General features: G+C 40.0%; 1 pseudogene; it reads left to right on the top strand.

Annotated features, from left to right (window-relative positions):
- Window positions 1-906: 906 nt before the first annotated feature.
- The window catches only part of LOC127556487 (zinc finger protein 665-like), a 34,157-nt pseudogene continuing 9,644 nt past the window's right edge, over window positions 907-25,419 (top strand).

Below are 25,419 nucleotides of genomic sequence, written 5' to 3'. Positions count from 1 at the left end.
TGAAAGCTGCTCAGAAGGAGCTATGATCTTACTGCATGCAAGAGAATACATAGAGGAAAGAAACGGAAATATTATGAATATAATAAAATTTATAGTTCCCCTTTTTTGCTGTTTTGTACATCAGAGAATCCACACCAGAGAGAAAGCTTATGAATGTAATGGATGTGGGAAGGTTTTTACACAGCATCATCAGATGATGTATATTGGAGAGAAACCTTATGAGTGTTTGAAATTTGGTAAAGTTTTTAATGTATATTTTTCTGGTACTAAACATCAGAAAATTTACACTAGAAGAAAAATTTAATTTATTAAATTAATTATATAGTCATTAATATATCATTAATGTATTAATTAATATAATCATGGAAAGTCATCCCTTATTTTCCATCAGAAAATTCACAAGATGGAAATCTGTAATGAATGTGAAAAGGCATTGGAATATAGAGCTTCTTAGACAGCAGAAATTTCATATTGGGAATAGGTCTATTTAGATTTGATGTGGGAGGGCCTTCAGTCTGAGAACATCTCTTAATTTACATCAGAAGATTAGAGTGGAGAGAAGACTTATGAATGTGTTCGATGAAGAATTGTCTTTTGTTGGATGATGGACCAGATATGATATTCATTGTGGGAATTTATCTGGAGTTTATATTTGTAATGTTGTTGGAGATAAAACTTGTGGATATGATGAGGGAAAGGCCCTTTCTGCTGTATAGATTTCAGAAGAATCAAAAATCTCATAATGTGCATAAAGCCTTAAGAATGGATTGAATTTTTCTCTAAAATTTTGAGATTTCTCATTACTCCTCTACAATAAGCCTTAGCATTCCTATACCATAACTTTTTTTTTTTTAGTTTTTTAAGTTGTTTTATTTTTTCTGATTATACACCTATATTAACTTTGAAAACACACATTTTTCCTTTATTAAATTTATGCTCTTTACTCCAAATTCCACATGCAATTTGACCGCCCTTTACACATAGTTCCAAATTGCTCTCCAGAGTCATTGGATCTGTTTACAACTCTACTAACAATACATTAGTGTAACAGTTTTCCCATATCCCCTCTGGCATTTAGCATTTTTTTCCTGTCATTCTTTTTATTTTTTTATTATAACTTTTTATTTACAAAACATATGCATGGGTAATTTTTCAACATTGACCCTTGCAAAACCTTCTGTTCCGACTTTTCTCCTCCTTTCCTCCAACCCTTCCCCTAGATGGCAGGTAGTCTAATACATGTTAAATATATTAAAGTATATGTTAAATCCAACAGAGGAATACATATTTATACAGTTATCTTGCTACACAAGAAAAATCAGATCTAGAAAGAAAGAAAAAAACTTCAGAAGGAAAAGAAAAATTCAAGCAAGCCATAACAGAAAGAGTGGGAATGATATGTTGTGGTATACACTCATTTCCCATAGTACTCTCTCTGAATGGAGCTGACTCTCTTCATTATTAAACATTTGGAACTATTTTGGATCATCTTCAGTGTTGAAGAGGGCCACATCCATCAGAATTGATCATCGGATAATTTTGTTGTTGCCGTGTATAATCAGAATCTCTTGATTCTGCTCATTTCACTCAGCATAAATTCATGTAAGTCTCTCTAGGCCTTTCTGAAATCATCCTGCTGGTCATTTCTTACAGAACAATAATATTCCATCACACTCATATACCACAAGAAAATACACATTTCTTTATGAATCACTCCAGGCTTTTCTGAAATCATCCTGGCTGATCCTTGCTTATAGAATAATAATATTCCATAACATTCATATACCATAACTTACTCAGCTGCTCTCCAGCTGCTGAGCATCTACTCACTTTCCGGTTCCTTGCCATTACAAAAACGGCTGTTACAAACATTTTTGTACATTTTGAGGGTCCTTTCCCACAAAGGAATACAGACCCAGTAAAGAAAATGCTGGATCAAAGGGCATGCTCTTTATTCCAAATTCCATACCAATTTGACTGCCCTTTAGACATAGTTCCAAATTGCTCTCCAGAGTCATTGGATCTATTTACAACTCTACTAACAATGCATTAGTGTAACCAGTTTTCCCACATCCCCTATAGCATTTATCACTTTTTCCTGTCATTTTAACCAACCTAAGAAGTATGTAGTGGTATCCCAGAATTGTTTTAATTTGCATTCCTCTAAACAGTAGTGATTTAGACTCCCCCCCTCTCTCCCCCAAGACAATTGGGATTAAGTGATTTACCGAGGGTCACACAGCTAGCGAGTGTTAAGTGTCTGAGATCACATTTGAACTCAGGTCCTCCTGACTGCAGGGCTGCTGCTCTATCCACTGTTCCACTAGCTGCCCCTTAGAACATTTTTTTAATATGACAAAACAGCTTTAATTTCATCTGAAAATTGTTCATATCCTTTGATCATTTATCAATTGGTGAATGGCTTGAATTCTTATAAATTTGAATCAATTCTCTGCATATTTTAGAAATGAGGTCTTTATCAGAGCCCTTGAATGTAAAAAAAAATTCTTCCTGGTTTTCTGCTTGCCTTTTAATCTTGGCTGCATTGGTTTTGTTTGTACAATAGCTTTTTAATTTAATATAATCAAAATTATGCATATCGCATTTCACAATGTTCTCTAGTTCTTCTTTGGTCATAAATTCCTTCCTTCTCCACAGATGTGAGAGATATTACTCTTAGTATCAACCATTATGTCTAAATCATGAGCCCATTTTGACCCTGCCTTGGTATAGGAGTGTTAGATGTTGATCAATGCCTAGTTTCTGCCATATTATTTTCCAAATTTTCCAGCAATTTTTGTCAAATATATGTTGGACGTTTTTGTAATCATTTTTTTGGGCACAATGGTTAGTTTAATTTATAAGTTGTTCCATTGTGGTTCAATTGTAATTTTTCTGGCAAAGCTATTGGAGTGATTTGCTACTTCCTTTTCCAGTTCATTTTACAGATAAGGAAACTGTTAAGGGGCAGGCCAATTCCCCGAGAGCCTCCCCAGCTGCGGATCACAGCATCTGAAGGAGCTGCAGGGCAGCCTTTGCCGACACAGGGGTTGGGGGCTGGGAATGAGATAAACTGGAGGCAGAGGAAGAGGAGGGAGGTCGGACAACGCAAGGCCTCCCGGTCAGAGAGGTCAGAGAACAGCAACAACGGCCTCTCCGTCTCCTTGTATCATCCTCTCACAGGAGGAGAGCCATCCTCAGGTCTGGGTTGGAGCTCCAGCCGCCACTGTCAGGAAACTGAGGCAAGCAGAGTCTCAAAGTTACTAAGTGTTGGAGGGCAGATTGTTGCTCAGGAAAAGGCGTCTTCCTGACTTCAAGTCCTGTGCTCTGTCCCCTGCACTGCCCAGCTTCCTGAAACCACCAGACCCAAGTTCAAATTCAGTCTCAGATACTGACCAGCTGTGTAAACCTGGGTAAGTCATTTAAACTTTTACTGCCTGAATATCCCCGTCTGTAAAATGGGGATAATCATAGCATCTTACGCCAAGGATCAAAGGAGACAGGATTTTAAAGTGCTTTGCAGGCATTAAGTTACCGTGTAAATGTTCCTTAAAAGAGTTTGTGCCCATTAATGTGTAACATACAAAAGAAAACGAGCATTTCAAGTCTGCGTCCTACACAGGCAAAGACGCCACTTTCTGGGACTGGATTTACTACAAAATACTGGGAAAACTGGCAGGCAGAGACCAACACCTCACGGCACAGACTAGGATTCGCTCCAGTTGGCGCCAGTGGGACCCACCGAGAAGAAGACTGCCACAGGCCATGCAGCGGGAGATGTCCCAGAGGCAGCTCGTGCGAGGCTGCAGTCAGCAGGGAGGGAAGAGCTGCACGAGGAGACCTGGGGATCCCCCGCTCAGAGAGGGTCACTGCGTCCTTGGGAGTTCAGCCAATCCCGAGAGAAGCAGAAGAGGAGCAAGAGGCCCAGAGGGGAGTGTGGGGGGCTCCCTGATCGCAGAGAAGGGGCGACCAGAGGGCGTGGAGGGCCAGACAAGCAGGAGAACCGGGAGAGGAGAGGGAGGGGCAACTGCGGGGGGCGGGGCGGGGAGACACAGGATTCCTGGGTCAGGGGTCGTGTGGGCTGGAACTCCTAGTGATCAAGGTGGGGGGGGGGCCCGCGAGGGGAGTTCTCCGGTTCTCCCGGGTGGGGGATCTCAGCCTTACTGGGGAAACTTCTCCGGGGCCAGAGGTGGGCGAGGGGGAATGGGGCTCCTCACTCCCAAGATAAGACGGAGGGGACTTTGGGCGACTCAGGGTTCTTCCACCCGGAAGCGGGCAGGGGTCCCGCGGGGTGTTTGAGGGCTCTGGATTTACGGCTAGTCCGCATTCCTAGGACCACTCAGAATCACTAGAGCTGCCTCTGCATCACTGTTGGGGGAAAGCGCAAAAGAACGAGGAGGAAGCGGAAAAAAGCGTTTGCGCGGCCTTCTGGGAAATGTAGTTCTCGCGGCTGCGCATGCCCAAGATCAAAGGCTGGGGGAGGAGACGGGGGCGGGGCTGGGGGCGGGCTCCTGTGGTGCTCTTCTTCTCCGGCCCCCCCCAGCTGCCTTGTCTCCATCGCGCGCCCTGGAGGCAGTTCATCACAAGTAAGGCCCCCTCGCCCTTGGAGCCCAGCTTGGACTTGGGTCTGCTCTCTTCCTGCGACTCCTCGGGGGGCTTATTGTATAAGGAGCGGGAGGCGGGGGTCTCCTCTTTGCAAAATTGTCCATTTTCCGGATAATCGAGGGGCTGAGGGCGTGGACGGGCGCTGACCCAGGGAGCCCCCGGCCCAGACCGGCCCGGTCCGGCTCTGCAGCGGCCCGACTGCATCCCGGGGAACTGGGGCGAAGCGGGGAGGGTGGGCGAGGCGATCGAGGCGGACAGTGCGAGGTGGAGCTCTCCACGAGAGACCTGGGTCCCGAGTGGGGGCAAAGTTCCTCCGCAGTGGGGGTGTAGGGCGAGCTGCAAAGGTAAGGAGGTTGCCCTCGGCCCCAGCGGGAGGCGCCGGGCCGCCCTCGTCTGGCAGAAAGATAACGTCGCTCTTAGTTTTCCGACCGGGAGGAAGGAAGAGCGGCGCAACAATGTGTCACGTGGTCGGTACCTGTGACCCAATGGGATGTGTACCGGGGAGGCACGCGGGCTTAATAGGAGGAAAATGAGCCATTATTAAGTTAAATTAAGATAACAGTTAAAATTCATATAATTATTTATATCAATTAACAGAAGTGACAGAAATCATGAATGCGTCAAAAAAGGCAGAAACCCTTTTGGCAAAATGCAGCACTGATTCCTATCTAAAAAAACATAGTTATAAAGGAGTCTTAAAATGAAAAAAAGACGCCTCTACCTAAAACTGACTGAAACTGCCAGGCCGCGTTCTTTGCGACGAGGATAAGCTGGAAGCCTTCCCCGTAAGATCAGGAGTAAAACAAGTTGGTCCGTTGCCACCCCCACTATAGAGTAGTTAGGAGTGCCGGCAGTAGCCGGAGGAGAAGAAAAAGCAATGGAAAAGATCAGAAAGGACCATGAGGGAATACAAAATGAGGGAATTTGTCAGATGCTATTGAGGACATACCTGGAAAATCCTAGAGATTCAGCTAAAACGTTAGAAGCGATTAATTTTAGCAAATAGCCACCTGTGACTTAGCCACAAAAATCATCAGGACTCCATGTGTCACCAACAGAATCCTGCAAGAGGAGGTAGTAAAAGATACCTCACTGAAAATAATTGCAGACAGCGTAAAATACCTGGCATCATACCTGCCAAAAAGCCAACCGAGGGGCTATGTGCACCTAAATAAAGCCCTTTTTGTCTAAAATCAGGTTGAAATAATTGGAGGAGCAGTAATTGTTCCTGGATAGATGAAGCCAATATAATAAAAATGACAATTTTGCTTTAATCTATTTAATGCCATCCCAATTAAATGACTCCAAAATTATTTGAATTTAGAAAAAAGAATGCAACTCACTAGGAAGAACAAAAGGTCAGTTAGTTCAGATACATTAATGAAAAGAAATGTAAAGGACGGAGGTTTAGCAGTACCAGACCTTAAACTATGTTGTAAGGCAATAATTATTGAAGGCATTTGGTACAAATTAGAAATAGAAAAATGAATCACTGAAACAGTATATGTGTTTGACAAACAAAGAGATTGAAACTTTTGAGATAAGAATTCAGTATTTGGTAAAAATAGGCTAGCTGGAGAGTCAGACTGCTCTATCTTAAACCCTTTGCCAAGATAAGATCAAAATAGGATACATGATCTAGATATAAGGAAATATTATAATTATTATATATTATGTAATATATATGATATATTATAATAATAATTATAATTAGAAGATATTACCTGTCAAGGCATATGGATAGGAGAACAATTGCTGAGTAATAATAGCAAGGAGATATAGAGAACATTGTGAAGTGTAACATCAATAATCTTGATTATATTAAATTTTAAAAGGGTTGTATTAAAAAAAAAGGTGTGCTACAAATAAAATCAATGTAGACAAGATTGGAGAGGGAAAACCGAAAATTGGGGAAAAAATTTTTATCCACAGTTTCTCAGATAAAAATTTCATATCTTAAGTATATAAAGAACTTTGTCAAATTCATAAGAATATGTATCATTTCCCAATGGATAAATGGTCAAAGGATATGAACAGGTACTTTTTCAGTGAAGATATCAAAACTATATAGTTAGGAGAAAAGTGCTCTCAGTTATTGATTAGAGAAACAAATTAAAGCAACTTTGAGATGTCATTTCATACCTATCAGATTGGCTACAATAATAGAAGAGAAAATGATAAATGTTGAAGTAAATATAGAAAAATTGGGACACTAATTTCCTACTGTGGAATGGGGAACTGAGCCAGCCATTTTGGAGAACAATCTGGAATTGTGCCCAAAGAGTTATGAAACCCAGCAATAGCACTATTAAATCTGTTTCCCAAAGTTACCAGGGAAAAAGGAAAAGAACGTATATATTCTCAAATAGAGCTGCTCAAATAGCAGCTCTCTTTGTTGTGGCAAAGAACTAAGAAAGGAAAACAAGGGTACGCCCATCATTTGGGGAATGGCTAAATAAGTTGTGTTGTGCTACATGATGGCATGTTATTGTGTTGTAAGAAATAATGAGTTGTAGATTTTAGAAAAATCATGGAAAAGCTTGTATGAAATAACTAATGAAAAGTGAAAAGACTAGAACTAACAGAACATTGCACTCAGTAACAGCAATATGGTTCTAAGAACAACTTTGAATGACTAAGTCATTTGAATATCATATAAATATTCCAATCAGATATAACAAATCTATGAAGGAAGATGCTCTCCATCCCTAAAGGAAAAACCGATAAATAGAAGTACTATGCTTTTACAAATATATATATGTATTTGTGTCTTTTCTAGGTAGCCTTTTCTAAGACAGGGTGGGGAGAAATAAACAAAAAGTGAACAACAGAATAAAAAGAAAACTTAGAAAGAAGCACAGAAAAGCAGGGTAGCTTTGAAAATGTTATGTAGAATTTATTATATAGTTTTCCAAAAAAAGTAAATAATGTGAAATGGAAATACATGGTTTCATATTCCATCTTCTTTTTATGTTGTTTTGTGAACATGGAAATGTTCCTTTTGTTTTAGTTCTTTTTGTGTTTAAGTTCAAAATGAATACAAAAAAATTAAAAAAGAAGATGAGTCAGAAAAATTTTGAAGACTTGTCTGAACTGATGCAAAGGGAAGTGAGCAGAACTAAGAGAATATTATACACAGTAATAGCAAATATTATACGGATAGTTGACTATGAAAAACTTAGCAACTCTTATCATTACAAAGAAGTACTCATGATGAGAAAGATCATTTACCTCTGTCGAGAGAAATGATGGACTTTGAGTGTAGACTGAAGTGTATTTCTTTTTCTTTTATTTTTCTTCACGGTGGCTAATGGAAATGTGAAAATGTTTTACCTGACTTCATACACATAATGGCTCACGTATTTCTAGCCTTCTCAATGAGTGGGGGAGGGATAGAATTTGGAACTCAAAAAATTAAAAAAAAGAAAAAAAAGAAGAGAACTACCTGAGAGCTTTTGACTATAAGTATGTTGGAGAATGGGCAACTAATAGTGCAATTGATAGAATGCCAGCTCTAGAGTCAGGAAGACCTGAGTTCAAATGTAACTTCATATACTTACTAGCTGTATTATGAACCTGGGCAAGTCATTTCACTTGTTTATCTCAGTTCCTCATCTGCAAAATGAGTTGGATATTGGATTTGGATACAACTGAATCTGCCAAGATCTTTGCTATTTGGGATTTTCCCAAATGGGGTCACAGAGAATGGGCATAATTGAAATGACTATATTTTGTGCTTGAGGCTTTTATCAGAGAAACTCTAATAATAATAATAATAATCAACTTCTCCAGTTGATTCCCATTCAATTTTAGATGCATAAGTATTTTTTATGTGATAAAAATTGCTCATTTTATTTTTCTGTGATTCCCTTCTAACATTTGGTGATGCATTCTTTTATTAGTACTTTTAAAAAATGAATTGTCTCCAAGTTCTTTTAATTTGTAAGTTTTCCCTTCTCTTCCTTTTTTTTTTTTTTTTTTTTTTAAAGAAATAAGATTTATTTTCCTTATCCTGTGCATAATCATCCATCACTTGATTCATCAATAATAGTTGGATACTTCTATCACATTTATTTTGGTATTTCTTTTAATTAGTTCTGTATGCTTCAGAAATGGTGAGGGGTCACCATTTAATAAAAAAAGCTGGAGAGAGCTTAGAAGCAAAGCAAAGTTTATTATACATTCTCCTGAGAAGGGCATCCCACCCGATGAGCAGACAATTGAAGGGAGGAAGCCCCTTCTGGGGCAGGGTCCACATTTTTAATCCCTAACACAAATACCCCCTCCAACCACTGATCCTCATCCTCATTGGCTGAGGATCTTACATTCTAAATGGAAATTACTCAAGAAATTGAACTTGACCAATAAGTACTTAGTTGCCCATATTTGACTGAAATAGGGAGAAAATGATGTCATGGGGGTATAGTAGGCCGGGGACTTAGGTATGCCCTTGGATCAATGCTCAAAGTCCTTCAGGCCTACTCCAACTCTGAAGTAGATGAAGCCTTACTCGATTTTCACAACTGTCTTGAAAGGATCTCACCTCATCTCGTTCAGTTCTGCTTTATCTGAGATCAGAAGTGTTACCCCTGCTTTTTTTTTTGCTTCAGTTGAAGCATAATATATTTTGCTTCAGTGTTAACGTTTATTATGTGTGTATCTCTCTGTTTCAAATGTATTTTTTGTAAAAAGCATATTGTAGGGTTATTTTCTTATCCACTCTTCTTTCTGCTTCTGTTTTATGGGAATTCATTCCATTCACTTTCACAGTTGTAATAAGCAGCTGTGTATTTCCTTCTAATCTATTTTCTTGTTGTATATATTCTCTTTTTGTACCCTGTCCATCCTCACTAGTGTTTTATGATCAACCTTTTCCTTAACCTGCTTTTCCTTCTATCATCCCTTCTCCCATCCGTTTCCCCCTTTTCCTTTCTATCCTCCCTTCTAACCAGCCTTTTCCTTTTCTTTCCCCTTTTCCCTCCTGCTTCCCTGTAAGATAAGATAAATTTCTATATCCAACTGAAAGGGTATATTATTCCCTCTTTGAGCCAAAACTGATGAGATTAAGCTCCAGATAATGCTTATCTTCTCTCCTTCTTTCCCATTACTATCATAGCTCATCTGTGCTTTTTCAGTGATCTAATTTACCCCATTTTACCTTACTTTTCATCTTCTTCCAGTGCAGTTCTTTTTCCTGGGTGAGCTTTGTAAGTCATGTATTCATTTAGATCTGATTTTGTTTTTTCATATGAGATGCTGGTCTGTCTATACCTGCTTTCTGCCATTTTGTTTTCCAGTTTTTCCAGTATTTTGTAGTGATTTCTATATTTGAGGCCTTTGAGTTTGTTGAACCAGTTATTATGCTCATTTACTTTTGTATATTATGCTTTCCCTCTCTTAAATTTATCAACCTCCAAATTTTTTAACGTACAAAATTATTTCTGTGACTAATGCTTTATGCCTGGCATGAGACCCAGTGCCCCTTCCATTACAGCAGACTGCCTTCCTCTACATTGTTTTGAATATTAATTTTAAAATGACTATTTATTAGCTCACTGATTTCCTGAGATTTGTGATCCTAGGAAAAATAAAAACTTGCTCATATAGTGATGTAACATTTGCAAAGCACTTAATAAATATCATTTGATTCTAATAACCCTGCTATAGCCTCTACAGCTAGGTGCTGTAATTATTCCTATTCTGTAGATGGGTGAATTTGATTTAAGTGATCATTACATATACTCCTGTGGGGAAAAATCTCTAAGTAGTAGAGTAGTTCTCATAATCAATGAAAACATGAGAAAAGCAGTACTAGGGTATGAGCTAAAAAAATGATGGAATCATATCTGTTCAAGTCTTAAGACATTTCTGGAAGTTTGAGAATTTCTTGTGATGGATAGATGTAGATTATTTCGATACCATTCAGCATCACGATAGTACCAGCTTGTGATCCAATCAATAATGCTGAAATGATTATAGTTGATCAATACAGTGAAGACTATAATGTGTTCTAGAAATAATACAAAGAAGATGTCACATTCACCATAGGGAACTGGAAAGCCGAAGTGGAAAATCAAAAGATAATTGAAATAACTGGCAAGTTTGGCCTTGGAGTACAAATGAAGCTAAATGCAAGTTGATAAATTTAAGAGGGTGAATGCATAATGTACAAAAGTAAAGGAGCATAATAACTGGTTCAACAAACTCAAAGGCCTCAAATATAGAAATCACTATGAAATATTGAAAAAAACTGTCTTTTTAAATACAGGAAAGGGATTTTTCTCTTGGGAGTTGGTTTATAACAACAGTCTGATAGCCTTTTGGGTATAGTTCCAAATTGTCCTCCAGAATAGATGAACCAGCTTTACGAATCCACTAACAGTACAAGTAATAACCCATTATTCCATGTCCTCTCCAGCAATTTTTTCCCTTTTCTTTCATGTCGGCCAATATGAGGGGTTTGAGGTTGTTCCTCAGATTTGTTTACATTTGCATTTCTCTGTTAGTGATTTAGTGCACGAATAATCATAACGTAGGTTTCAATTTCTTTGAAAACTACAAGAAATTCATACTATCAACAACAATCTGAAAACAAGTTCCAAATTTGTAACCACTTATCCAAGATACCAATAACTAGAAAAATGACAAATGTTGGCAGACCTGAGGAGTATTAAATTTGATACTTTGGAACAGTAAACGGGACCACTCCTATGAATAAAACAAGGTGGAACTGTGCACTGAAAGTTCTAATCTATTCATATTCTTTGATTAAGGAATAACTATTAGCCCTATGCACTAGCAAGACCAAAGAAACAGGGAAAGAAAATGCTTTTAATGGCTCTGTTTGTAAGAGGAAAGAACTGGAAAAAGGAAATACCCATGAGTGGCCCTGATGGCTGAGAAAATTATGACATTAATATAATAGAATATAATAGAAAATTCATTCTGGGAACAAGACCTGGATGGATTCAGTGTGGGAAGGCCTTCAGTCACAGATCATCTCTTATTTTACATCAGAGAATTCATATTCATGAACAGACTTAATAGGGAAAAGCCAACATTTAAAATATATATGTGTGTATATATATAGTTAGATTACATATAATAATCTATATATAGATTATATGTAGATAATAATCTTTATATAGATTATATATAAATATATATAGTTAGATTTTGTGATTCTCATTCCCTCCCCATTTCTTCCATTGTGAAAGAGCAAATTTTTTTTAAAATTTAAAATTAAAATTTAAAATTTAAAAAAATTTTGAACATGTTTGTGTTTTCCTGGAATTAAAAGTTTGTTGAAATTTGAAAACAGTTTAGAGTCCAAGCCCATAGTTATATATGTATATTTAATGGCATAAAGTACCGGCTAAACTTCATGTGATGGTTTTCTATCATTAGGCACATTTTTTAATGTAGTCCATGAATTTCCAATAAAGTGATTAAAATTTCCATAGAGACTCTGTTATTGGTTTATTAGCCATTGATATAAAAAAAAAGTTCTTAAATCATCTGAAATATCTGGAGCAGCATTTTTTGGTAATTGTTAAGAATTAGAAAAAGAATTGGAAAAAAGTGGAGCCCTTCAAGTAGAGAATGGATAAACCAACCGTGTCCATGCTAGGTCTATATCCCAAAGAAATCAAAGGGAGAAAAATCTGTAAGACTTTGGATGTCCTAGTGTGGAAGAAGATAAGGGCAGTGGGGACAGAGTGGGAGAAGGCCAGGAGATGGGATCAGGACAGGAAAGGCTGGAGGGAAGGGGAGGGTGGAGGTGGCGGGAGGAGCACTGCCGCCTGCTGAGTGGTGGAACTGCTGGAATTTGAGCCCTAAGGTGGGGTTTGGAGGCCTGAGAGGAGTATGGAGTGGCCCAGGCTCTCCATGTGACGAAGGGCAGGGCTCTGGGAGGAGAGCTAGGCAGGCTCTGGGGCCTGGCTCTAGTTGCCATTGGAGGAAAGGGAAGGTCTGGGGCTCTCTGACCGATTGGATAGGGTGGGACTTTGGGCACTGGGAGGGCCCACCCACAGCGGGCTGATTGGAAGCAGGAACGTTGGGACCCGGGATCCTTCTGCTGATCCCTCTGCCTTCCGGAAGGTAGCTAGCTGTGCTTGCAATTCCCAGGTAGGTCTGTTCCAGGAAGCCACGTGGTGCTGGGCTCCCCAACTTTCCCTTTTTGTTCTCAAGTTATTCTCCCTGTCTGACCTCATGGTGAGTGTCTTGCAGGTCCATCAGGAGCCTCCTTCCCTGCTAAGCTGGCTCCCTGGTCCTGCGTGTGTGAAGGCTCAGTGTCTTAAGTGTCCTGGGACTCCATCCCCAGCTTGACCACTAGGTCCCAGTTGCCCACCCATCCGGCCTCCCTCAGAGGGACCCGGGAGTCCTGCCGTCAGCTCCCCACCAGGGCCCACGTGTGTGTCTCTCTGCCCCCAGCTCCTGTTCAGAGATTGAATTGTCCGACCAACAGCCGGGCTCTTTTAAGGACCCAGGAGTCCTGCTTCATTGCCCCAGGACCCAGACCCCAAGGCTCCTGCCTGGCTCTCGGGCCGGCTCCCTGGCAGGCCACAGGCCTTTGCCCCGCTCTCGTTTCCTTCCAGCCTCCAGGAGGAGCCTCCCCGGCCCCTGGTTAGAGCCCGGGACAGGCTTCCTGCTTTCCCTCCTGGGATTCCTGTGTCGCTCCCATGTCCCCTCTCCCCTCTCCCCGCGTCCTGCCTCCCACCTCCTGCTTCCCTGGCCCTGCTTTGTTCAGAGTCCTCGGGCCCTGCGAGGCAGCTGAACTCCAGGCAGGCCTGTGTCTGCCCCAGGCTCCTGGGTCATTGCTGGCAGCCCCATCCCACGGCCCTCCCCGCCCCAGCCTGCTCGGGCTGCCCTCCCCCCAGACCCAGCAGGGAGTGTTGTCTGGATTGTGTCGGAGGAGAGTTTGGTGAGGGGGTGCAGGGAGGGCAGGGTCCCAGCAGGAGGGAGAGCTCCCACTCCTCTCATCCCCTCTGGCACAGCCCCCTCCTGCCTCCGGGGTCTCTGTGGAAGGAGGGGGCAGCAGAGGAGTGGGGGAGGCTTCCTGTCCAGACCATCCTCATTCCAAGCCTGACCCCCCTGCTCCCTCCCCTGCTGGAGGCTCCGGTCCGAGGGCAGGGCCCGGGTCTTTCTGACTCCCGTGGGACTCACTCCCTGTCTGTCCCTTAGGCCTGGAAGAGAAGGGAAGGCCTGTCAGCCTCTGGAGTCCTTCTGGAGCCCCCACTCAGCCCGCAGAGGACCAAGGCCTGGCCCAAGGAGGGAGCTGAAGCCCGAGGAGATGGCCCCCGGGAGCCGCAGACCCCCGGCCCAGGTGAGTCAGTCTGTGCACAGATGTCTTCCCAGGTCTCTCCGAACCCTTCCCTTTGCCATTTCTTTGGCCAAGTCAGCTTTTAGAAAGGCCCTACTGGGTGCCGAGCACTGTTCAACTTTCCTCACACACAAAGGAAGGAAAAACCAGTCCCTCCTCAAGGAGCTTCCAGTCTAATGGGGAGACGTCATGTCAGCAGCTGTGTCCAGGCAAGCTCCTGTAGTGCAGAAGGGAGGCACTCTCCCAGCGAAGGTCCTCACACTCTCCCAAGGAAGGTCCTCACACTCCCCCAAGGAAGGTCCTCACACTCTCCCAAGGAAGGTCCTCACACTCTCCCAAGGAAGGTCCTCACACTCCCCCAAGGAAGGTCCTCACACTCTCAGAAAGAAGGTCCTCACACTCTCAGAAGGAAGGTCCTCACACTCTCAGAAGGAAGGTCCTCACACTCTCCCAAGGAAGGTCCTCACACTCCCCCAAGGAAGGTCCTCACACTCTCCCAACGAAGGTCCTCACACTCTCCCAAGGAAGGTCCTCACACTCTCCCAAGGAAGGTCCTCACACTCTCCCAAGGAAGGTCTTCACACTCCCCCAAGGAAGGTCCTCACACTCTCCCAAGGAAGGTCCTCACACTCTCCCAAGGAAGGTCTTCACACTCCCCCAAGGAAGGTCCTCACACTCTCCCAAGGAAGGTCCTCATACTCCCCAACGAAGGTCCTCACACTCTCCCAAGGAAGGTCCTCATACTCCCCAACGAAGGTCCTCACATTTGGAGAGCAGGAAAAGCTTGTTTTCAGAGGGCATATTTTAGTGGAGCCTGGAAAGAAGCCAGGAGGCCCAGGTGAGCAGGGAGGACGAGGACGTTCAGAGCCATTGGAAAGGCACAGAGTCAGGGGGTAGAAGTTCCTGGCCAAGGACCAGCTGGGAGGCCAGTGTCCATGGGTCGGAGAGGGTCAGAGAAGGGAGAAAGGAGGGAGAAGTCTGGAAAGGGGTTGGGGCTGTTATATGGTGCCTGCTGTGTGCCACGAGCAAAGGCTCCTGTAGAAAGAATTGTCTGGGTCCTTGGTAGAGACAGCCTGAATATGGCAGCACAGGATGTGCCAGACAGGGACACTGCACTTTCTTATCTATTCACTTTATCATGAGGGGACAAGCAGGACCGTCCTTTACTCCTACAGAGGAGGGGTCACTGTGTCTCTGGGTCTCCATGTGTCACTATGGGGGCTTATGTACGTTTGTGTATGTGTGACCCTGTGCCTGTATCCCAGGAATCATGGCTAGCTGACCTGTAGGATACACCATTTATAGGATACACCATTTAATTTAATCCTCATGACAACCCTGGGGGTTTGTCTCATTTTTCTCATTTTAAGTAAACTGAATCATAAGTAAAATTAAACTTTTTTATAAGTTTGTTGTCATTAGTTGATAAGTAAACTAAGGCAGACTTTTTTTTTTTTTTTGAAAAAGGAGGACTTTAGCACAGTGTTTGCAGGAGATCAAAGACAATAGTGTTGTCTTCATCTGTTATATGTTAAACTCCTGTTTGCCTTCTCTGATAGGAGGAAGGGAAAAGAATGAATAGTTTGTGGAACTTTTCAAAGTCCTACAAGTTTCTTTTGGAACTGAGTCAAGGGAGATCCTGAAGATTCTGTATCAATCAGAAAGGCAAAGAAATTGAATAATTTTATATTTCCCTCCAGATCCACTGTGGGCAGCCCTCATAATCACCCCATGAGCTAGGTGCTTTGGTTATTTTTATTTCACAGTTAAAGAAGTTGAGACACAGAGTGGGCTGCCTAAGACCATACAGCTAGTAAGTGTCTGAGTCTGAATTTCAACTCAGATCTTCCTGACTCCAGACCAGTATCGATTGAGTCATCAGCTTCCTCTAACTAGGAATAATCTTCCGTATATCCATTTCTCAGATTCTCTTCTATTCTCCCTAAGAAAAGAAAGAAAAGAGAATCTTTAAAGCATTTAAAAAATTTTTCAGGAAGGAACAGAAGGACTTTGGGAAAGATACATAGATAAGCCAAATGTCTTTGAAAGGGTTGGAAAATACCAAGACCGCTTATAAGAAAATGGCCCAATCATTGAAGTAGGACCAGAGGTCAAGAAAGTCAACTTGTCAGAGTTAGATAAAGATTGAAAAAGGAAGCAAACATCTAGGAAAAAAGTTTATTATCAGCAGTTTATTCAAGTGCCCACTCTGTGCCAGGTACTGTCCTAGGGGTGAGGAATAAAGCTATAAAGAATGAAATTATCCCTAGTCAAATGAGTTTATAGTGTAATGGAGGAGATTACAAGTTCACATCAAAGTAGATAGTAGCATCTATGTAATGAGTGATTAAATTCAGGGCTATACAAAGGGGCTCCATGCATAAGGGTTAGGGTTAGGGAGGGTAGTTGGGAGCTGCACTCTGGCTTCCTGCTGCAAATGGTGCTTGAGGTGTGAAAAGGGGATTTCAGGGTGGAGTCAAGGACAGGGAGTTCCTTAGAGAAGTGAGAAGTAGAAGGCTTTTTTTTTTTTGAGAACCCAAGTGAAGGCTTTTGTGGCTGTAGCTCAGAAGACAGGAGGGAGAGAAGTATCTTATGAGGCTGGAAGGAGACCTTGGGGACAGCTTGGGAGGGGTTTTCCAGCCTTGGGAGAGGGTTTGTATTGATCCTAAAGGGCAGAGCCCATTGGTTAATAGTTAAATCTGAGCTTAAGGAAAATAAATGAGTTTGGCAAGAGTGAGGAGTATTGGAGTGGGGCAATGGTATGGAAGAACAGGAAGAGAAGGGAACTAACATTTATCGAGTACCCACCATGTGTTGGGCAATATACTAAATGCTTTACAAACGTGAGGTCTTTTGATTCCTTCCCCACATCCTTGGGGCCCTCTGTGCATTTAAGGAGACTTAGGCTGACAGGTTAAGCGATATGGCGAGGTTCATGTGGCTAGTCATTTTCTCAGACTGGATTTGAATTCAGGTTTTACTGACTCTGGGGCCAGCCCGACTTTGTCCACTTGGCCATGTAGGTGCCCCTTTCTTAGCATCTAACACCAGAAGTTGGATAGTTTTTCCTTAGGAAGAACTGAGACCATCCTCGGGCATTGATTGGCCTAGCAGACTGGAGGCTCAGGCTGCTGATTTTACTTGCTGGTCTCTGGAGGACTAGCAGCCACAGAGAGCTCTGCAGATGCTTGGCTGATGTAATGGGGTTCCTAATCTGAACCAATTGTCCGCTATACAAAGTATAGTTAGTCCTCAATAAGCTATAAACAGATAAAAGAATCTGTTTGAAAGAGAGAAGGCATCCAAGTTAAGACGATGGCTAAAGACATCTTAGAGAATGGAAACTTTTAGTTGGAACTTCCTGGAAGCCAGGAGACAAATGTAGAGAGAGAATGATGGAGGAGAACTAGAGAAAATGCCCTGAAAATAGAGATGAGCTGTCTCCTTCTGGAGTAGGAATGAGGATGTCATTGGGTCATTGGGAGTAGGAAGCTAGAACTAGAATACCAGGTGATGTGTAGGTCATGATGGGCTTTGAATGTGAGAGAATTTGTATTTGATTCTGGAAATAGAGGGACTCAGTGGAGTTAAGTAGAGGAGTCACATGATCCGAACTTTGATTTAGGAAAATTACTTTGTCCCCCAAATGGAGGATATCACAGGAAACTTCTCCTCTCGCAGAATACGCAGTCCCTTCATGGCATTTTCTTAATGACATCACTTAAGTCTGTTCTTATGAAAAAGAAATTTCACTTTATCTTCTCCATTTCTCCTTCAGAGATCCTCATATATCTCTGAGAAAACATTTTTCTGATTCCACAGGTAGAAGCAGTTCCCACTAACATGTTTCTTAGTTTTATTCCAACTGTAAATATAAACTGCGATTTGTCAATATTCCATTGGGCTTTTCATGACTGGTTCTAAATGTTGGCTTTGATACTTATTCAAGGTATAAATCTTCTGTCTCTTCCTGTAAATCAGTGTAAATCAGTGAATTTGGACTAGATGAATTCTGAAGTCTCTTTCAGTTCTAATTCCTATCATTTTTGATGGTTTAGAAGTTGTTGAGATTCAAAGATGTGGCTGTGGATTTCACCCCAGAGGAGTGGGCCCTCTTGGACCATTCTCAGAAAGAACTGCACAAGGAGGTCATGGTGGAGAATGCCCGGAACCTGCTGTCTCTGGGTAAGGAGCACTGTATCCTGTGTGCAGGGTTTCTGACATTTATCAATGATGAGTGAGACCAAAGTGCTGATCTCTTGTGTCCAAGACAGGGTCTTCCTCGTTTTCCTGTAAAAGGTATTGTGTGATAAGAAGCTGGGGGTTTCCTTTGTTGCTCCTGAAGCTGTCCCTTACTGGTTCTAGGGAGCCTGAAGTTAGAGATCAAACTAGTGAAGAATTTCACATTAGGAAATACTCTCAGAGATTCTAGTCTAATGTCTACTTGAACATGAATTTTTTTTTAATATATTCATATAACATTAGTTCTTGGGAGGCAGATAGCATCTTTCATTATAAGTTCTTTGGGAATAGCTAAGTCATTCACAGTTCAGCATACAATAATGTTGTTACTATATACAACACTCTCTTAATTCTGTTGAACATGAATTTTTACTGTCAAATATCTGCACACTCCTCAGGAAACTTTTTCTTCAATTCTAATTTTTAGTGAATTATTTTCTTCAGTTAGCTCTTTTATCTCCTTTTGCATTTGGCCTACTGAACTTTGAAATGAAGTGTTTTGTTCATTGCATTTTTTTTTTTCATTTCACATATTCTGTTTTCTTTTTCATATCTATTTTGTAAGGAGATTTTATCAAATCTATAGGAAGCTTTTTCTTGGAGATGGGCAGTGAAAAGCACTTCCTTTCTTCCAAAGTAGACCTTTGCATGGTAATAATCATGATTTCAGACAAAGCAAAAGCAAAAACAGATCTAATTGAAAGAGAGAAAGAAGGAAATTATTTTTTACTGAATGGTATCACAGACAAGTCATATCAGTACTAAACATAATATGTACCAAAAATGGATTGGTATCTAAATTTTTGAAGAAGTTGAATAAGTTATAGGAGGAAATAAGTAATAAAACTATACTGGTGGAAGACCTCAACTTTTTCCTTCCAGAACTAGATAACTATAACTAAAAAAATAAGAAAGAAGTTAAGGAAGTGAATAAAATTCTGGAAAATTTAGATATGGTAAATCTCTGAAGAAAATTGAGAGGAAAGAGTAAAGAATATATCTTTTTCTCATCAGTACATGGCACCGACACAAAAATTGATCATGTATTAGGACATAAAAACTTCACAACTAAATGCAGAAAAGTAGAAATAGTAAAAGTATACTCTTCAGATCATAATGCAATAAAAACTATATGCAATAATGAATAATTGAAAGATTATTTTTAATTAATCAATTGGAAAAGAAATTCTTAAAAACAAGAATTATATTATTTCTTTTCCAATTAATTTAAAATTTAAAAACAAATGGGTTAAAGAACAAATATAATAATCAATAATTTCATTAAAGAAAATGACAAATGAAACACATACCAAAATTTATGGGGTGCAATCAAAGCAGTACTTAGAGAAAAATTCATATGTCTAATTTCTTACATTAATAAAATAGAGAAAGAGGAGACTAATGAATTGGCCATGCAACTAAAAGAACTAGAAAAAGAACAAATTAAAAATCTCCTTTTAAAGACCAAATTAGAGATCCTGAAAATCAGGAGATTTATATAAAATGGAAAGAAAGAAAACCATGAATTAATAAATAAAACTGAGCTGGTTTTATGCAAAAGAAAAAAATAAAATAGATAAATCATTGGCTAATTTGATTAAAGAAGGTAAGAAAAAAACCATATTACTAGGTAAGATGAATGGTGTGAATTCACCACCAGTGAAGAGGAAATTAAGACAATTTCCAGGAACTATATTGCTCAATTATATGCCAGTGCTAATCTAATTGCAATGGAGGAATACCTATACAATTATCAATTCCCCAGATTATCAGAAGAAATAAAATACCTAACAAATTGAACTAGCCATCAATGAAACTTTCTAAGAAAAAATCCTCAGGACAAAATGGATTCACAAGTGAATTTTACTAAACATTTAGTAAACAACTAATTCCAATACTATGTAAATTATTTGAAAAAATAAGCAAGCAAGGAGTCCTACCAAATTCCTTTTTCAACACAAATATGGTGCTGATACCCAAATCAGGATGACCCAACAAAGAGAAAGAAAATTATACATCAGTTTTCTTAAGGTGTATTGATGCAAAAATTTTAAATAAAATATTAACATAGAAATTTAAACAATTTATTGCCAGGTTAATATAAAGACCAAATGGGAGTTATACCAGCAATGCAGGGCTGGTTAAATATTAGGAAAGTTTTCAGCATAATTGACCATATCAGTGACAAAAGCAACAGAAACCATGTGATTATCTCAATAGATGCAGAAAGCGCCTTTGACAAAATACAGCACTCATTCTTATGAAAAATACTAGAGAGCATTGGAATAAATGGAGCTTACCTTAAAATAATAAGTCATATTTATCTTAAACTATCAGGAAGCAATATCTGTAATAGAAATAAACTAGAAATCTTCCCAATACAATCAGGGGTGAAGCAAATGACCTCTGTTATTTAATATTGTACTAAAAATGTTAAATATAGTAATAAGAAGTAATAAGAACTTAGCTATAATAATAAAGTAATAAGAAAAAAAAGAAATTAAAGAAATTAGAGTAAGTGAGGAAACAAAGCTGTTATTCTTTGCAGATGGTAATGATATTATACTTAAAAAATCCTAGAGAATCAACTAAAAACTACTTGAAATAATCAGCAATTTTAGCAAAATTGCAGGCTACAAAATAATCCCATATCAATCACCAGTAAGTCCGATAGCAAGAGATAAAGAAATTCCATTTAAAATAACTGTAGAAATATAAAATATTTAAGAGCTTAACTACCAAAACAAACCTAGGAATTATATGAACACAATCATAAAACATTTGTCACACAAATAAGGTTAGATCTAAACAATTGGGAAAATATTAATTGCTTATAGGTAGACTGAACCAGTATAACAAAAATGATAATTCCACCTAAGTTATTATATTTATTCAGTGCCAGGCCAATCTGACTATCAAAAAATTATTTTATAGAGTCAGAAAAATAGTAACAAAATTCATCTGGAAAAATAAGAACTCAATAACAAGGAATCAGTAAAAAAATATGAAAGAAGGGGTTCTACTTATATCAGATCTCAAACTGTATTAAAAAATGGTAATTATCAAAACAATTTGGTATTTGTGAAGAAGTAGATTAGTAGATCAGTGGAATAGATTAGAAATAACTCAGTGGGATAGTAAATGACCACAGTTATCTAGTATATGATAAATTCAAGGATGCATGCTTTTGGAATAAAAAGTCATTATTTGACAAAAGCTTCTGGGAAAACTGTAAAAATGGCAGAAATTAGGCATGGGCTAACATATTACACTGTATACCAAAGTAAGGCCAAATTGGGTATGTGATTTACACATAAAGAGTGATAAAATAAGCAAATTGAGAAATTTTTAAGAGAGCATGGAATAGTTTATGTCAGATTTGTGGAAAAGGAAAGAATTTAAAACCAAAGAAGATATAGAGAACATCACAAATTGTAAAATAGATACTTTTGGTTATATAAAATTAAAATGTTTTTCCACAAACAAAAATAATGCAGCCAAAATTGTAAGGAAAGCAGAAAAGTGAGAAAAAAGTTTGCAACAAGTATCTCTAAAAGGCCTCATGTCCCAAATACATAGAGAACTTTGTCAAATTTAGTCAAATTTATAAAAATACAATTGACAGATGGTCAAAGGATAAGAACAAGTAGTTTTCAGAGAACAAAATCAAAATTATAATCATGAAAAATGTTCTAAATCACTATTGATCAGAGAAAATTAAAACAACTCTGAAGTACCACCTTATACTCATTAGCGTGACTAATGTGACGAAAGTTAAAATGTTAGATGTTGGAGGGTGTTAGAGTTCAAATGTTGGAGTTTGTTCTCAGAGGACAGCCGGTTTAGAGGCTTAGAGCCCTTCGGATGTCTCTAAATCCAAAGGTTCTGTCCTTCAGCCTCTGCCTCTGCCTTCTTCTGCCTCCAACAGAGATGGAAGATCTCTCTTATCTCCTTCTGGGGGGCCCAGGCACCAATTTGCCGCGGAGAGAGGGCTTCTGGCGTAGCTCCACTGAAGTCCGTCAAAAGTGTTCTCTGCAGCAGAGTCGTTTCTCTCGAGTCTAGCGCGATCAGCCAGCCAAGAGGAAAAAATGTATTCTGCCATAGATCCTTCATCGCTGGCTTTTTATCTGCCTCTTCTGAGAGAATGGGATTATGGGTTTTCTCCCATAGTGCTCTCTGGCCCAATGACTTTAAGGGAGGTGTGAACTCTCTTGAAGTTAGAAAGTGTACTTTGTGAAGCTAGCATACTTGTGGAGTCCAATGAGTAAAGGTGGGAACACAAGCCTTGTCTTGATTAGTTCTACTTAGTACCTTGTTTCAGGTTCTGGCCAAAACAACTTCTTGTAAGATTAGATCAACTCTAATTACTTAGCAGTTAGTAAGGATTCCAACATCTCCCCCTTTCTTTTGTTTTAAAACATAGGGGGTTTCTGAGGGGGTACACATAAATCCATCAACATGGGCCAGAACTTTGTAACAGATATACATGGTATACATAAATCCATCAATATGGGAGGCATTATACATAATTTACATGAGCACATAGCAATATAACACAGGCTAGTAGTAATGTAACAAATAACAAGAATCAATCTGAAAATTTACACATGTCCATAAATCCTAGAAACAGTCCAATAGGATTCCATTGTCCATTAGTTCATGTGCCAGGAATCTAATAATTCTTATGAGCACAATCAGCAACAGAACCACACGATATTTCTTGGGTCTTCTCCTTTGTTTCAAGGGTCTGCTCCATCTTTCTGCGATGGACAAGGCGAATGTGGCTCGTAGGCACCCATCTGATTCCTTCTCCACCTGTAGAGATGCAAGCAAATCCTCTCCCCCAAGCAGTTAGTCTATCTGGTCCCTTCCATTCACCACTTTCTGGGTCTCTCCACATCACCTGGCGATTATCTAAAGATAGTGGAGCTGCTCGCACTGGACACTGCTCTTCTGGTGGGTTATAAAACCTGTCTGCTGGAGCCAGTGCATCTTTATCAAAGATTAAAAAATTAATGGTATAGAGAACTAAATTTAGAAGTTCTCTAGGGTTACCCGTGGCTCCTCCTTTCTTTTGTTTTTTGGAGGAGTGTCTTAATGTCTCTGTTTCTTCTTTCTACTATTGCTTGACCTTGAGGATTGAAGGGTATGCCAGTAGTGTGTAGAATCTTATATTGTGCACAAAAGTGTTCAAAATGTTTGGAGGTATATGCCGGTCCATTATCTGTTTTTATTTCTTGTGGCACACCCATAATTGCGAATGCTTGAATGAGGAATTCAGTGACCACTCGGGCTGTCTCTTTTGCTGCTGGTATGGCAAAAGTGAATCCTGAAAAGGTGTCTACCACAACGTGGATAAAAGACAGACGACCAAAAGATTTATAATGAGTCACATCCATTTGCCAGATTTCATTGGGTCTCAAACCACGAGGGTTCTTCCCTGGAGGCAGTGTAGGAGCGTGGAAGGGAAGGCAAGCTGTACAGCTTTTCACTATGCTCCTAGCTTCTTCTTTTGTAATCCCAAACTGTAAACGCAAAGCTCGAGCAGCCTGATGGTATTTAGAATGGGATTCCTGGGCCTCCTGAAATAAAGGCGTACTGGCCAACATAGTTAAAAGGCTATCTGCCTTTGAATTTCCATCAAAAATAGGACCTGGAAGTCCACTATGTGAATGGACATGCAGGATATAAATCTTTCCTGGATGCTTTCTCACTTGCTCTTGAAGTTCCTTAAAGAGCTGATATATATTAGAAGCTGCAAATTTTATTTGGGCTGTGGCAATTCTTTGTACCACACCTACTGAATAGGCTGAATCAGATATTATATTTATGTCGCCTGGGTAATAAGTGAGAGCTAGCATGATGGAGAATCTTTACCTAGGATCTGTCCCATTTCAGCCAAAAAAGGTTGTACTCACTCAGTTCCTGGTCACTGGAGACTTCTTGTGAAAGTAGGGTCCCTGTTCGGGCGCCAAATGTTAGAGTTCAAATGTTGGAGTTTGTTCTCAGAGGACAGCCGGTTTAGAGGCTTAGAGCCCTTCGGATGTCTCTAAATCCAAAGGTTCTGTCCTTCAGCCTCTGCCTCTGCCTTCTTCTGCCTCCAACAGAGATGGAAGATCTCTCTTATCTCCTTCTGGGGGGCCCAGGCACCAATTTGCCGCGGAGAGAGGGCTTCTGGCGTAGCTCCACTGAAGTCCGTCAAAAGTGTTCTCTGCAGCAGAGTCGTTTCTCTCGAGTCTAGCGCGATCAGCCAGCCAAGAGGAAAAAATGTATTCTGCCATAGATCCTTCATCGCTGGCTTTTTATCTGCCTCTTCTGAGAGAATGGGATTATGGGTTTTCTCCCATAGTGCTCTCTGGCCCAATGACTTTAAGGGAGGTGTGAACTCTCTTGAAGTTAGAAAGTGTACTTTGTGAAGCTAGCATACTTGTGGAGTCCAATGAGTAAAGGTGGGAACACAAGCCTTGTCTTGATTAGTTCTACTTAGTACCTTGTTTCAGGTTCTGGCCAAAACAACTTCTTGTAAGATTAGATCAACTCTAATTACTTAGCAGTTAGTAAGGATTCCAACAGGAGGGGATCTGGGAAAACTAGGACACATGCTCTGTTGGTAGAGTTGTGAATTGATGCAACTATTCTGGATAGCATCTTGGAACTATGCCCATAGGACTATCAAACTGTGTGTACTCCTTCATCCAGAAATGCCACTGCTAGGTATCTATCCCAAAGACATCCAAAAAAAGGCAAAGGACCTGTTTGTACAAAAATATTTCTAGCACCTCTTTTTGTGGTGGCTTAAGAATTGAAAATAAAAGGCATGCCCATCAATTGGGGAACAGCTAAACAAGTTCTGCTATATGATTGTTTCTGTTTTTGCTTTTTTTTTTTTTTTAATGAAATTTTTTTTTTATTTTCAAAACATATGCTTAGATAATTTTCAACATTCACTCTTGCAAAAACCTTGTGTTCCAAATTTTTTTCCCTTCTTTCCACCCCACTCTCTCTTCTAATGTAATGCAATTTGTTAAACATGTGCAATTCTTCTATATATATTTTGTGGTATATGATTGTAATGAATATTATTATTATGCTATGAGAAATGACAAGCAGAATGATTTCAGAAATAGCTGAAAAGACTTATATGAATTGATGCATCCTGAAGTAAATAGGACCAGGAGAATATTGTATATAGCAATAGCAATATTATTGATGAAGAACTGTGAATGGCAGCTATTCTCAACAATATAATG

Source organism: Antechinus flavipes, chromosome 3 (assembly GCF_016432865.1).
Source record: "Antechinus flavipes isolate AdamAnt ecotype Samford, QLD, Australia chromosome 3, AdamAnt_v2, whole genome shotgun sequence".
NCBI classification, from domain to species: Eukaryota; Metazoa; Chordata; class Mammalia; order Dasyuromorphia; family Dasyuridae; genus Antechinus; species Antechinus flavipes.
This window is presented reverse-complemented; position numbering and strand designations above follow the sequence as displayed.